The sequence below is a fragment of the Paramisgurnus dabryanus genome, chromosome 7, assembly GCF_030506205.2.
Source record: "Paramisgurnus dabryanus chromosome 7, PD_genome_1.1, whole genome shotgun sequence".
NCBI lineage: Eukaryota > Metazoa > Chordata > Actinopteri > Cypriniformes > Cobitidae > Paramisgurnus > Paramisgurnus dabryanus.
In genome coordinates this window covers 39,177,584-39,194,218 of record NC_133343.1, presented here as the reverse complement: position 1 = coordinate 39,194,218, position 16,635 = coordinate 39,177,584, and the positions used below count along the sequence as shown (strand labels likewise).

The window sequence follows — 16,635 nt, the reverse complement described above, 5'->3', positions numbered from 1 at the left end:
CGAAACTCTGCATGCACCCTAAGTTCCTGACTCGCATCACAAGTACCAAGTATCGTGTCAATAGGCTTAAGTTTGCCGAAGATACAGCCTCAAATCCGTTTTTTTGCGCTCTACGTAAAATTCGTTGACGCGGTTTACGAAAACAGATTGACGAATTGACATGAATTCCATAAATTTTTGCCGTGAGGGTCTGTAGATGCTACATACCGATTTTTGTTGAAATCGGGCAAAAGCTCTAGGACGAGTTCGCAAAAGTAGGTTTTACGAATAATTCAAAATGGCGGAAAAAATTTCATGACGGAAAATGACGTCATAGGGTCCAATCGAATCGTCTTGAGCCAAGGAATCAGAGGAAGCAAGAATTTTGTTTTTAGGACTTACGGATCAGAAGTTATAAGCAAAAACATAAGTGCAACTTTGGACTGTTGGTGGCGCTAGCGGGTTAGAGATAGAGACTCCAAATTTGCTATGGCGACACATTGGACTGTCCTTTATCAGTGTGCCAAATTTCATAACTTTCCTACGTACGGTTCTATGGGCTGCCATAGACCGCAATGGCGGAAGAAGAAACGGAAGAAGAATAACTAATTAGGGGTCAAGCCCAGAATGGGCGAAGACCCCTATTGTTTCTGTTAGTTTTCTTTTTCTTTTTCTTTTTCTTTTTCTTTTTCTTCCTCCGCCATTGCGGTCTAAGGCAGCCTATAGAACCGTACGTAGGAAAGTTATGAAATTTGGCACACTGATAGAGGACTGTCCAAAAAGTCTCCACAGCAAATTTGAAGTCTGTATCTCTAACCCGCTAGCGCCACCAACAGTCCAAATTTGCACTTATGTATTTGCTTATAACTTCTGACCCGTAAGTCCTAGACACTAAATTCTTGTATCCTCTGATTCCTTGGCTCAAGACGATTCGATTGGACCCTATGACGTCATTTTCCGTCATGAAAAATTTTCCGCCATTTTGATTTATTCATAAAACCTACTTTTCCGAACTTGTCCTAGAGCTTTTGCCCAATTGCCACGAAAAATGGTATGTAGCATCTAGAGACACTCAGGGCAAAAAGTTATTAAAAGAATTTTGATAAACCATTCCGTTTTCGTATAGCGCGTCAACAAATTTTACGTAGAGCCCAAAAAACAGGTTTTAGTGTGTATCTTCGCCAATCTTATGTCTATTGACGCCACACTTGGTAGTTGTGATTGCAGTGAGGATCTGAGGGGGCATGCAGAGTTTCGTCACAGCACCACCTAGTGGTCATACGAATGTTGTACATGCTTATAACTTTGGCTCTGATCTGTGTTTTTTCACGGGACTTGTTTCGCTGAGGTCCAGAATAGTTGCCGAGTCCAACGTTACCAAACATGCCAGATTTCGCCTTACGGTTAGCCCTGCGCAGCAAAACAGCACTTAAAAAACACGCGCGAATATCTCCGCGAGCGTAATTCTGATCGACTCGAAAACATCATAGGAAGAATATTGCATTACCTTCTGAACAAAAAGTTCTATTGGCGTTGTATTAAAATTTTCATCAGAAATGGCCGAAAATTGCAAAAAACGAAAAATTACCTTTAAATTTTCTGTTTTTACACATAAATGGTTATAACTTCGTAACGCAAAGAGATTTTTTCACCATATTTGATACGCTGATGTACGACCACAGTCTGAGGCTACACAAAAAAAATTGTATGCTTGCACCACTAGTTGGCCTTATAATTGAATAAAAACTTTGAAATCAAGCCACCCTATGGTCATACAACTGTTTCTTCACTAAACTAAAGTGTATAGTCATAAAACTAGCTAGATGTAACACAGTTATGACCTGAGGTTGCATGCACGGATTTTGTCATTGCGCCACCTACTGGTTTTGAGATAGAATATGGCATTTTTTTGGCCTAAAACTACTGCAACAACACATCTAAAACCATGAGTCATCATGGATTATTCCTTTCATGGCTTTGACTATAATCACTAGTGGATGTCCATTTACTCTCTAGCAACCAATGAGAATACCTTATCAACTGTTTTTGCAAGAGCTTTTTCTCTGCATCAGAACATCGCAGAGACATGGGGAAGGTCTCTTTTGACTCTTTTAACTTGTTGTAACATGTTGTGACCCATGTTTGCCCACTGTAAGCATCACATACATGTCCTTCACTGCTCTAATGTCCTATGATTGTCAATAACCGAAGGACAGTTGCAGTAGACAAGAACATAGATTATTTTTGTTGATTACTTTGCATTTTTTCATCTGAAATCATTAGGTTTACCTAAGTTCTTCAGTCTGCTTATCCAAACGCAACTTTACATCCTTCTGTGCCCTTTTCGGCTTGACCCCGGTGATTGCTGCATGCAGCTATATTAATAAATATAGCTGCAAGCAGCAATACCGGGGTCAAGCCGAAAAGGGCACTGAAGGGTGTAAAGTTGGGTTTGGATAAGAATACTGAAGAACCTAGGTAAACCTCATGATTTCAATGAAAAAAACACAAAAGTAATCAACAAAAATAATCTATGTTCTTGTCTACTGCAATCGTCCTTCTGTTATTGACAATCATGGAACATTAGAGCACTGAAGGACATGTGAGTGATGTTTGCAGTGGCATAACATGGGTCACAACATGTTACAACAAGTTAAATCAGTCAAAAGAGACCATCCCCATGTCTCTACGATGTTCTGATGCAGAGAAAAAGCTCTTTTAAAAACGGTTGATAAGGTATTCTCATTGGTTGCTAGAGAGTAGATTGACATCCACCAGTGATTATAGTCCAAGCAATGAAATGAAGAAACCATGATGACTTATGATTTTAGATGTGTTGTTGCAGTAGTTTTAGGCAAAAATTGCTATTTTTTATCTCCAACCCACTAGGTGGCGCTATGACAAAATTGTGCATGCAACCTCAGGTCATGACTGCGTTACATCTAGCTAGTTTCCTGACTATACATTTTAGTTCAGCAAAGAAATAGTTGTATGACCATAGGGCTTGCTTGATATGAAAAGTTTTCTCCAATTATAAGGCCAACTAGTGGTGAAGGCATACCAATTTTTTTGTGTGGCCTCAGACTCTGCTCGTACATCAGCGTATCAAATCTGGTGAAAAAATCTTTTTTTGTTGCGAAGTTATAACCATTTATGTGTAAAAAATGCAAAATTTAAAGGTAATTTTTCGTTTTTTGCATTTTTCGGCCAGTTCTGATGAAAATTTTAATATAACGCCAATAGAACTTTTTGTTCAGAAGGTAATGCAATGTTCTTCCTATGGTGTTTTCGAGTCGATCGGAATAACGCTCGCAGAGATATTCGCGCGTGTTTTTTAAGAGCTATTTTGCTGCACAGGGCTAACCGTATGACGAAACCTGGCATGTTTGGTATCGTTGGACTCGACGACTACTCAGGACTCCAAAAAATCAAGTCCCGTGAAAATACTTTTATCGCAGCCAAAGTTATAGGCGTAAAGAACATTCGTCTGGCCACTAGGTGGCGCTGCAACGAAACTGTGCATGCTCCCTCAGTTCCTAACTGGCATCTCAAGTACCAAGTGTCGTGTCAATAGGCCTAAGTTTGGCGATGATACAGCCAAAAATCTGTTATTGTGCGCTCTACCTAAAATTCGTTGACGCGCTATACGACAACGGATTGGTTTATCGAAATTCTTTTAATAACTTTTTGCCTTGAGTGTCTCTAGATGCTGCATACCGATTTTTGTGGCAAACGGGCAAAAACTCTAGGACGAGTTCGCAAAAGTAGGTTTAACAAATAATTCAAAATGGCGTAAAAATTTTCATGACGGAAAATGACGTCATATGGTCCTATCGAATCGTCTTGAGCCAAGGAATCAGAGGAAACAAGAATTTCATTTCTGGGACTTACGGTTCAGAAGTTATAAGACAAAACGTAAGTGCAACTTTGGACTGTTGGTGGCGCTAGTGGGCTTAAGATAGAGACCCCAAATTTGCTGTGGATATTATTTGGACTGTCCTCTATCAGTGTGCCAAATTTCATAACTTTCCTACGTACGGTTCTATGAGCTGCCATAGACCGCAATGGCGGAAGAAGAAAAATTTACTAACAGAAACAATTGCCAATATAGCTGCAAGCAGCAATGCCGGGGTCAAGCCAAAAAGGGCACATAAGAAAGTAAAGTTGAATTCGGATGAACAGGTTAAAGAACCTGGGAAAATCTCTTGATTTCAGACTAAATAATATAACAGTTATCAGCAAAAAAGCTGTGTTTTCATTCAGTGTCATCTCTCCCTCTCTTCTCGAGGAGCATAGACAACTAGAACACTGAAGAAAATGTGAGTGGTGCTTGCAGTGGCAATTCTCAGCTCACAAAATGTTACAGTGGTGTTAATGAGTCAAAAAAGACCACCCCCATGTCTCTACGATGTTCTGATGCAGAGATATAGCTCTTGTAAAAAGGATTGATAAGGTATCCTTATTGGTTGCTAAGGAGTGAATTGGCATGCACCAATGATCTCCAAGCCATGAAAGGAATAATACATGATGACCCAAGATTTTAGATGTACTGTTGGAGTAGTTTCAGGCAAAAATACCATATTTCTATCTCAAAACCACTAGGTGGCGCAATGACAAAGTTGTGCATGCAACCTCAGTTCATAACTGTGTTACATCTAGCTAGTTTTATGACTATACACTTTAGTTTAGTGAAGAAATAGTTGTATGAACATAGGGCTTGCTTGATATGAAAGATTTTGTTCAATTATAGGGCCACCTAGTGGTTCAGGCATACCAATTTTTTTGTGTGGCCTCAGACTCTGCTCATACATCAGCGTATCAAATCTGGTGAAAAAATCTCTTTTCGTTGCGAAGTTATAACCATTTATGTGTAAAAAACACAAAATCTAAAGGTAATTTTTCGTTTTTTGCAATTTTCGGCCATTTCTGATGAAAATTTTAATATAACGCCAATAGAACTTTTTGTTCAGAAGGTAAAGCAATGTTCTTCCTATGGTGTTTTCGAGTCGATCGGAATAACGCTCGCGGAGATATTCGCGCATGTTTTTTAAGTGCTGTTTTGCTGCGCAGGGCTAACCGTAAGGCGAAATCTGGCATGTTTGGTATCGTTGGACTCGGCGACTAATCAGGACTCCTAAAAATCAAGTCCCGTCAAAATACGTTGATCACAGCCAAAGTTATAGGTGTAAAAAACATCTGTCTGGCCACTAGGTGGCGCTGCGACGAAACTGTGCATGCACACTCAGTTCCTGACTGGCATCACAAGTACCAAGTGTCGTGTCAATAGGCCAAAGTTTGACGAAGATACAGCCTAAAATCTGTTTTTTTGTGCTCTACGTAAAATTTGTTGATGCGCTATACGACAACGGATTGGTTTATCGAAATTCTTTTGATAACTTTTTGCCGTGAGGGTCTGTAGATGCTACATACCGATTTTCGTGAAAATTGGGCAAAAGCTCTAGGACGAGTTCGCAAAAGTAGGTTTTACGAATAATTCAAAATGGCGGAAAAATTTATATGATGGAAAATGACGTCATAGGGTCAAATCGAATCGTCTTGAGCCAAGGAATCAGAGGAAACAAGAAATTTGTTTCTAGGACTTACGGATCAGAAGTTATAAGCAAAAACGTAAGTGCATCTTTGGACTGTTGGTGGCGCTAGAGGGTTGGAGATAGAGACCCCAAATTTGCTGTGGGGACACATTGGACTGTCCTTTATCAGTGTGCCAAATTTCATAACTTTCCTACGTACGGTTCTATGGGCTGCCATAGACCGCAATGGCGGAAGAAGAAGAAGAATAACTAATAACAAGCAGCAATGCCGGGGTCAAGCCAAAAAGGGCACATAAGAAAGTAAAGTTGAATTCGGATGAGCAGTTTAAAGAACCTGGGAAAATCTCTTGATTTCAGACTAAATAATATAACAGTTATCAGCAAAAAAGCTGTGTTTTCATTCAGTGTCATCTCTCCCTCTCTTCTTGAGGAGCATTGACAACTAGAACACTGAAGAAAATGTGAGTGGTGCTTGCAGTGGCAATTCTCAGCTCACAAAATGTTACAGTGGTGTTAATGAGTCAAAAGAGACCACCCCCATGTCTCTACGATGTTCTAATGCAGAGATATAGCTCTTGTAAAAAGGATTGATAAGTTATCCTAATTGGTTGCTAAGGAGTTAATTGGCATGCACCAATGATCTCCAAGCCATGAAAGGAATAATACATGATGACCCAAGATTTTAGATGTACTGTTGGAGTAGTTTTAGGCAAAAATACCATATTTCTATCTCAAAACCACTAGGTGGCGCAATGACAAAGTTGTGCATGCAACCTCAGTTCATAACTGTGTTACATCTAGCTAGTTTTATGACTATCCACTTTAGTTTAGTGAAGAAATAGTTGTATGACCATAGGGCTTGCTTGATATGAAAGATTTTGTTCAATTATAGGGCCACCTAGTGGTTCAGGCATACCAATTTTTTTGTGTGGCCTCAGACTCTGCTCATACATCAGCGTATCAAATCTGGTGAAAAAATTTCTTTTAGTTGCGAAGTTATAACCATTTATGTATAAAAACACAAATTGTAAAAGGTAATTTTTCGTTTTTTGCAATTTTCGGCCATTTCTGATGAAAATTTTAATATAACGCCAATGGAACTTTTTGTTCAGAAGGTAATGCAATGTTCTTCCTATGGTGTTTTCGATTCGATCGGAATAACGCTCGCGGAGATATTCACGCATGTTTTTTAAGTGCTGTTTTGCTGCGCAGGGCTAACCGTAAGGCGAAATCTGGCATGTTTGGTATCGTTGGATTCGGCGACTATTCAGGACTCCTAAAAATCAAGTCCCGTCAAAATACGTTGATCACAGCCAAAGTTATAGGCGTATAGAACATTCGTCTGGCCACTAGGTGGCGCTGCAACGAAACTGTGCATGCACCCTCAGTTCCTGACTGGCATCTCAAGTACCAAGTGTCGTGTCAATAGGCCTAAGTTTGGCGAAGATACAGCCTAAAATCTGTTATTGTGCGCTCTACCTAAAATTCGTTGACGCGCTATACGACAACGGATTGGTTTATCGAAATTCTTTTAATAACTTTTTGCCTTGAGTGTCTCTAGATGCTGCATACCGATTTTTGAGGCAAACGGGCAAAAACTCTAGGACGAGTTCGCAAAAGTAGGTTTAAAGAATAATTCAAAATGGCGGAAAACTTTTCATGACGGAAAATGACGTCATGGGGTCCTATCGAATCGTCTTGAGCCAAGGAATCAGAGGAAACAAGAATTTCATTTCTGGGACTTACGGTTCAGAAGTTATAAGACAAAACGTAAGTGCAACTTTGGACTGTTGGTGGCGCTAGTGGGCTTGAGATAGAGACTCCAAATTTGCTGTGGATATTATTTGGACTGTCCTCTATCAGTGTGCCAAATTTCATAACTTTCCTACGTACGGTTCTATGGGCTGCCATAGACCGCAATGGCGGAAGAAGAAAAATTTATTAACAGAAACAATTGCCAATATAGCTGCAAGCAGCAATCACCGGGGTCAAGCCGAAAAGGGCACAGAAGGATGTAAAGTTGCGTTTGGATAAGCAGACTGAAGAACTTAGGTAAACCTAATGATTTCAGATGAAAAAATGCAAAGTAATCAACAAAAATAATCTATGTTCTTGTCTACTGCAACTGTCCTTCGGTTATTGACAATCATGGGACATTAGAGCACTGAAGGACATGTATGTGATGCTTACAGTGGGCAAACATGGGTCACAACATGTTACAACAAGTTAAAAGAGTCAAAAGAGACCATCCCCATGTCTCTGCGATGTTCTGATGCAGAGAAAAAACTCTTGCAAAAACAGTTGATAAGGTATTCTCATTGGTTGCTAGAGAGTAAATGGACATCCACTAGTGATTATAGTCAAAGCCATGAAAGGAATAATCCATGATGACTCATGGTTTTAGATGTGTTGTTGCAGTAGTTTTAGGCCAAAAAAATGCCATATTCTGTCTCAAAACCAGTAGGTGGCGCAATGACAAAATTGTGCATGCAACCTCAGGTCATAACTGTGTTACATCTAGCTAGTTTTATGACTATACACTTTAGTTTAGTGAAGAAACAGTTGTATGACCATAGGGTGGCTTGATTTCAAAGGTTTTATTCAATTATAAGGCCAACTAGTGGTGCAAGCATACAATTTTTTTTGTGTAGCCTCAGACTGTGGTCGTACATCAGCGTATCAAATATGGTGAAAAAATCTCTTTGCGTTACGAAGTTATAACCATTTATGTGTAAAAACAGAAAATTTAAAGGTAATTTTTCGTTTTTTGCAATTTTCGGCCATTTCTGATGAAAATTTTAATACAACGCCAATAGAACTTTTTGTTCAGAAGGTAATGCAATATTCTTCCTATGATGTTTTCGAGTCGATCAGAATTACGCTCGCGGAGATATTCGCGCGTGTTTTTTAAGTGCTGTTTTGCTGCGCAGGGCTAACCGTAAGGCGAAATCTGGCATGTTTGGTAAGGTTGGACTCGGCAACTATTCTGGACTTCAGCGAAACAAGTCCCGTGAAAAAACACAGATCAGAGCCAAAGTTATAAGCATGCACAACATTCGTATGACCACTAGGTGGTGCTGTGACGAAACTCTGCATGCCCCCTCAGATCCTCACTGGCATCACAACTACCAAGTGTGGCGTCAATAGACATAAGATTGGCGAAGATACACACTAAAACCTGTTTTTTGGGCTCTACGTAAAATTTGTTGACGCGCTATACGAAAACGGAATGGTTTATCAAAATTCTTTTAATAACTTTTTGCCCTGAGTGTCTCTAGATGCTATATACCATTTTTCGTGGCAATTGGGCAAAAGCTCTAGGACAAGTTCGCAAAAGTAGGTTTTATGAATAAATCAAAATGGCGGAAAATTTTTCATGACGGAAAATGACGTCATAGGGTCCAATCGAATCGTCTTGAGCCAAGGAATCAGAGGATACAAGAATTTAGTGTCTAGGACTTACGGGTCAGAAGTTATAGGCAAATACATAAGTGCAAATTTGGACTGTTGGTGGCGCTAGCGGGTTAGAGATACAGACTTCAAATTTGCTGTGGAGACTTTTTGGACAGTCCTCTATCAGTGTGCCAAATTTCATAACTTTCCTACGTACGGTTCTATAGGCTGCCATAGACCGCAATGGCGGAGGAAGAAAAAGAAAAAGAAAAAGAAAAAGAAAACTAACAGAAACAATAGGGGTCTTCGCCCATTCTGGGCTTGACCCCTAAATATAGCTGCAAGCAGCAATGCCGGGGTCAAGCCAAAAAGGGCACATAAGAAAGTAAAGTTGAATTCGGATGAGCAGTTTAAAGAACCTGGGAAAATCTTTTGATTTCAGACTAAATAATATAACAGTTATCAGCTAAAAAGCTGTGTTTTCATTCAGTGTCATCTCTCCCTCTCTTTCGTCGAGCATTGATAACTAGAACACTGACGTAAAAATGAGTGGTGCTTCTAGTGGCAATACTCAGCTCACAAAATGTTACAGTGGTGTTAATGAGTCAAAAGAGCCCACCCCCATGTCTCTGCGATGTTCTGATGCAGAGAAAAAGCTCTTGCAAAAACAGTTGATAACGTATTCTCATTGGTTGCTAGAGAGTAAATGGACATCCACTAGTGATTATAGTCAAAGCCATGAAAGGAATAATCCATGATGACTCATGGTTTTAGATGTGTTGTTGCAGTAGTTTTAGGCAAAAAATGCGTTATTCTATCTCAAAACCAGTAGGTGGCGCAATGACAAAATTGTGCATGCAACCTCAGGTCATAACTGTGTTACATCTAGCTAGTTTTATGACTATACACTTTAGATTAGTGAAGAAACAGTTGTATGACCATAGGGTGGCTTGATTTCAAAGGTTTTGTTAAATTATAAGGCCAACTAGTGGTGCAACCATACAATTTTTTTTGTGTAGCCTCAGACTGTGGTCGTACATCAGCGTATCAAATATGGTGAAAAAATCTCTTTGCGTTACGAAGTTATAGCCATTTATGTGTAAAAACACAAAATTTAAAGGTAATTTTTTGTTTTTTGCAATTTTCAGCCATTTCTGATGAAAATTTTAATACAATGCCAATAGAACTTTTTGTTCAGAAGGTAATGCAATATTCTTCCTATGATGTTTTCGAGTCGATCAGAATTACGCTCGCGGAGATATTCGCGCGTGTTTTTTAAGTGCTATTTTGCCGCGCAGGGTTAACCGTAAGGCCAATTCTGGCATGTTTGGTATCGTTGGACTCGGCAACTATTCAGGACTCCAAGGAAATAAGTCCCATGAAAATACGTCGATCACAGCCAAAGTTATAGGTGTGTAAAACATTCGTCTTACCACTAGGTGGCGCTGCGACGAAACTGGGCATGCACTCTCAGTTCCTGACTGGCATCACAAGTAGCAAGTGTCGTTTCAATAGGCTTAAGTTTGGCGAAGATACAGCCTCAAATCCGTTTTTTTGCACTCTACATAAAATTTGTTGACGCGGTTTACGCAAACAGATTGGCGAATCGACATGAATTCCATAACTTTTTGCCGTGAGGGTCTGTAGATGCTACATACCGATTTTCGTGGAAATCGGGCAAAAGCTCTAGGACGAGTTCGCAAAAGTAGGTTTTACGAATAATTCAAAATGGCGGAAAAATTTTCATGACGGAAAATGACGTCATAGGGTCCAGTCGAATCGTCTTGAGCCAAGGAATCAGAGGAAACAAGAATTTCATTTCTAGGACGTACGGGTCAGAAGTTATAAACAAAAACGTAAGTGCAACTTTAGACTGTTGGTGGCGCTAGAGGGTTGGAGTTAGAGACTCCAAATTTGCTGTGGAGACACATTGGACTGTCCTTTATCAGTGTGCCAAATTTCATAACTTTCCTACGTACGGTTCTATGGGCTGCCATAGACCGCAATGGCGGAAGAAGAAGAAGAAGAAGAAGAAGAAGAAGAATAATAAGAAAACTAACAAATACAATAGGGGTCTTCGCCCCTTCGGGGCTTGACCCCTAAATATAGCTGCAAGCAGCAATCACCGGGGTCAAGCCAAAAAGGGCACAGCAGAAAGTAAAGTTGACTTCGGATGAGCAGTTTAAAGTACCTAGGAAAATCTCTTGATTTCAGAAAAACAATATAACAGTTATCAGCAAAAAAGCTGTTCTCATTTAGTGAAATCTCTCCCTCTCTTTCGTCGAGCATTGATAACTAGAACACTGACGTAAAAATGAGTGGTGCTTCTAGTGGCAATACTCAGCTCACAAAATGTTACAGTGGTGTTAATGAGTCAAAAGAGCCCACCCCCATGTCTCTGCGATGTTCTGATGCAGAGAAAAAGCTCTTGCAAAAACAGTTGATAACGTATTCTCATTGGTTGCTAGAGAGTAAATGGACATCCACTAGTGATTATAGTCAAAGCCATGAAAGGAATAATCCATGATGACTCATGGTTTTAGATGTGTTGTTGCAGTAGTTTTAGGCAAAAAAATGCCATATTCTATCTCAAAACCAGTAGGTGGCGCAATGACAAAATTGGGCATGCAACCTCAGGTCATAACTGTGTTACATCGAGCTAGTTTTATGACTATACACTTTAGTTTAGTGAAGAAACAGTTGTATGACCATAGGGTGGCTTGATTTCAAAGGTTTTGTTAAATTATAAGGCCAACTAGTGGTGCAACCATACAATTATTTTTGTGTAGCCTCAGACTGTGGTCGTACATCAGCGTATCAAATATGGTGAAAAAATCTCTTTGCGTTACGAAGTTATAACCATTTATGTGTAAAAACACAAAATTTAAAGGTAATTTTTCGTTTTTTGCAATTTTCAGCCATTTCTGATGAAAATTTTAATACAATGCCAATAGAACTTTTTGTTCAGAAGATAATGCAATATTCTTCCTATGATGTTTTCGAGTCGATCAGAATTACGCTCGCGGAGATATTCGCGCGTGTTTTTTAAGTGCTGTTTTGCTGCGCAGGGCTAACCGTAAGGCGAAATCTGGCATGTTTGGTAACGTTGGACTCGGCAACTTTTCTGGACTTCAGCGAAACAAGTCCCGTGAAAAAACACAGATCAGAGCCAAAGTTATAAGCATGTACAACATTCGTATGACCACTAGGTGGTGCTGTGACGAAAGTCTGCATGCCCCCTCAGATCCTCACTGGCATCACAACTACCAAGTTTGGCGTCAATAGACATAAGATTGGCGAAGATACACACTAAAACCTGTTTTTTTGGGCTCTACGTAAAATTTGTTGACGCGTTATACGAAAACGGAATGGTTTATCAAAATTCTTTTAATAACTTTGTGCCCTGAGTGTCTCTAAATGCTACATACCGTTTTTCATGGCAATTGGGCAAAAGCTCTAGGACAAGTTCGCAAAAGTAGGTTTTATGAATAAATCAAAATGGCGGAAAATTTTTCATGACGGAAAATGACGTCATAGGGTCCAATTGAATCGTCTTGAGCCAAGGAATCAGAGGATACAAGAATTTAGTGTCTAGGACATAAGGGTCAGAAGTTATAAGCAAATACATAAGTGCAAATTTGGACTGTTGGTGGCGCTAGCGGGTTATAGATACAGACTTCAAATTTGCTGTGGAGACTTTTTGGACAGTCCTCTATCAGTGTGCCAAATTTTATAACTTTCCTATGTACGCTGCTATAGGCTGCCATAGACCGCAATGGCGGAGGAAGAAAAAGAAAAAGAAAACTAACAGAAACAATAGGGGTCTTCGCCCATTCTGGGCTTGACCCCTAAATATAGCTGCAAGCAGCGATACCGGGGTCAAGCCGAAAAGGGCACAGAAGGGTGTAAAGTTGAGTTTGGATAAGCAGACCAAAGAACCTAGGTAAACCTAATGATTTCAGATGAAAAAACGCAAAGTAATCAACAAAAATAATCTATGTTCTAATCCACTGCAATAATCCTTCTGTTATTGACAGTCATGGAACATTAGAGCACAGAAGGATATGTGAGTGATGTTTGCAGTGGCATAACATGGGTCACAACATGTTACAACAAGTTAAATCAGTCAAAAGAGACCATCCCCATGTCTCTACGATGTTCTGATGCAGAGAAAAAGCTCTTTCAAAACGATTCATAAGGTATTCTCATTGGTTGCTAGAGAGTAAATTCACATCCACCAGTGATTATAGACCAAGCCATATAAAATGAAGAATCCATGATGACTCATGGTTTTAGATGTGTTGTTGCAGTAGTTTTAGGCAAATATAGCTATTTTCTATCTCCAAACCACTAGGTGGCGCTATGACAGAATCGTGCATGCAACCTTGGGTCATATCTGCATTACATCTAGCTAGTTTCATGACTATACACTTTAGTTCAGCAAAGAAATAGTTGTATGACCATAGGGCTTGCTTGATATGAAATATTTTGTTCAATTATAGGGCCACCTAGTGGTTCAGGCATACCAATTTTTTGTGTGGCCTCAGACTCTGCTCATACATCAGCGTATCAAATCTGGTGAAAGAATCTCTTTTTGTTGCGAAGTTATAACCATTTATGTGTAAAAAACACAAAATGTAAAGGTAATTTTTCGTTTTTTGCAATTTTCGGCCATTTCTGATGAAAATTTTAATATAACGCCAATGGAGTTTTTTGTTCAGAAGGTAATGCAATGTTCTTCCTATGGCATTTTCGAGTCGATCGGAATAACGCTCGCGGATATATTCGCGCGTATTTTTTAAGTGCTATTTTGTCACGCAGGGTTAACCGTAAGGCCAATTCTGGCATGTTTGGTATCGTTGGACTCGGCGACTATCCAGGACTCCTAAAAATTAAGTCCCGTCAAAATACGTCAATCGGAGCCAAAGTTATAGGCGTGTAAAGCATAAGTCTGACCACTAGGTGGCGCTGTGACGAAACTCTGCATGCACTCATAGTTCCTGACTGGCATCACATGTACCAAGTATCGTGTCAATATGCTTAAGTTTGCCGAAGATACAGCCTCAAATCCGTTTTTTTGCGCTCTACGTAAAATTCGTTGACGCGGTTTATGAAAACAGATTGACGAATTGACATGAATTCCATAACTTTTTGCCGTGAGGGTCTGTAGATGCTACATACCGATTTTCGTGAAAATCGGGCAAAAGCTGTAGGACGAGTTCGCAAAAGTAGGTTTTACGAATAATTCAAAATGGCGGAAAAATTTTCATGACGGAAAATGACGTCATAGGGTCCAATCGAATCGTCTTGAGCCAAGGAATCAGAGGAAGCAAGATTTTTGTTTCTAGGACTTACGGATCAGAAGTTATCAGCAAAAACATAAGTGCAACTTTGGACTGTTGGTGGCGCTAGCGGGTTAGAGATAGAGACTCCAAATTTGCTATGGTGACACATTGGACTGTCCTTTATCAGTGTGCCAAATTTCATAACTTTCCTATGTACGGTTCTATGGGCTGCCATAGACCGCAATGGCGGAAGAAGAAACGGAAGAAGAATAACTAATAATAAATATAGCTGCAAGCAGCAATGCCGGGGTCAAGCCAAAAAGGGCACAGAAGAAAGTAAAGTTGAATTCAGATGATCAGTTTAAAGAACCTAAGAAAATCTCTTGATTTCAGACTAAGTAATATAACAGTTATCAGCAAAAAAGCTGTGTTTTCATTCAGTGTAATCTCTCCCTCTCTTCTCGAGGAGCATTGACAACTAGAACACTGAAGAAAATGTGAGTGGTGCTTGCAGTGGCAATTCTCAGCTTACAAAATGTTACAGTGGTGTTAATGAGTCAAAAGAGACCACCCCCATGTCTCTACGATGTTCTGATGCAGAGATATAGCTCTTGTAAAAAGGATTGATAAGGTATCCTAATTGGTTGCTAAGGAATTAATTGGCATGCACCAATGATCTCCAAGCCATGAAACGAATAATACATGATGACCCAAGATTTTAGATGTACTGTTGGAGTAGTTTTAGGCAAAAATACCATATTTCTATCTCAAAACCACTAGGTGGCGCAATGACAAAGTTGTGCATGCAACCTCAGTTCATAACTGTGTTACATCTAGCTAGTTTTATAACTATACACGTTAGTTTAGTGAAGAAATAGTTGTATGACCATAGGGCTTGCTTGATATGTAAGATTTTGTTCAATTATAGGGCCACCTAGTGGTTCAGGCATACCAATTTTTTTGTGTGGCCTCAGACTCTGCTCATACATCAGCGTATCAAATCTGGTGAAAAAAAATCTTTTCGTTGCGAAGTTATAACCATTTATGTATAAAAACACAAATTGTAAAAGGTAATTTTTCGTTTTTTGCAATTTTCGGCCATTTCTGATGAAAATTTTAATATAATGCCAATAGAACTTTTTGTTCAGAAGGTAATGCAATGTTCTTCCTATGGTGTTTTCGAGTCGATCGGAATAACGCTCGCGGAGATATTTGCGCATGTTTTTTTAAGTGCTGTTTTGCTGCGCAGGGCTAACCGTAAAGCGAAATCTGGCATGTTTGTTATCGTTGGACTCGGCAACTATTCAGAACTCCAAAGAAACAAGTCCCGTGAAAATATGTCAATCGGAGCCAAAGTTATAGGCGTTTAAAGCATAAGTCTGACCACTAGGTGGCGCTGTGACGAAACTCTGCATGCACCCTAAGTTCCTGACTCGCATCACAAGTACCAAGTATCGTGTCAATAAGCTTAAGTTTGGCAAAGATACAGCCTCAAATCCGTTTTTTTGCGCTCTACATAAAATTCGTTGACGCGGTTTACGGAAACGGATGGACGAATTGACATGAATTCCATAACTTTTTGCCTTGAGCGTCTCTAGATGCTACATACCAATTTTCGTGGCAATCGGATAAAAGCTCTAGGACGAGTTCGCAAAAGTAGGTTTTACGAATAATTCAAAATGGCGGAAAAATTTTCATGACGGAAAATAACGTCATAGGATCCAGTCGAATCGTCTTGAGCCAAGGAATCAGAGGAAACAAGAATTTCATTTCTAGGACGTACGGGTCAGAAGTTATAAACAAAAACGTAAGTGCAAATTTGGACTGTTGGTGGCGCTAGAGGGTTGGAGTTAGAGACTCCAAATTTGCTGTGGGGACACATTGGACTGTCCTTTATCAGTGTGCCAAATTTCATAACTTTCCTACGTACGGTTCTATGGGCTGCCATAGACCGCAATGGCGGAAGAAGAAGAAGAATAATAATAATAATAAGAAAACTAACAAATACAATAGGGGTCTTCGCCCCTTCGGGGCTTGACCCCTAAATATAGCTGCAAGCAGCAATCACCGGGGTCAAGCCAAAAAGGGCACAGCAGAAAGTAAAGTTGAATTCGGATGAGCAGTTTAAAGAACCTGGGAAAATCTCTTGATTTCAGACTAAATAATATAACAGTTATCAGCTAAAAAGCTGTGTTTTCATTCAGTGTCATCTCTCCCTCTCTTTCGTCGAGCATTGATAACTAGAACACTGACGTAAAAATGAGTGGTGCTTCTAGTGGCAATACTCAGCTCACAAAATGTTACAGTGGTGTTAATGAGTCAAAAGAGCCCACCCCCATGTCTCTGCGATGTTCTGATGCAGAGAAAAAGCTCTTGCAAAAACAGTTGATAATGTATTCTCATTGGTTGCTAGAGAGTAAATGGAC

General features: G+C 39.7%; 1 long non-coding RNA gene across 2 annotated transcripts in view; it reads right to left on the bottom strand.

The window, feature by feature from the left end:
* The window catches only part of LOC135734358 (uncharacterized), a 78,101-nt gene that overhangs the window by 53,953 nt on the left and 7,513 nt on the right, over positions 1 to 16,635 (bottom strand). The window lies entirely within an intron of this gene.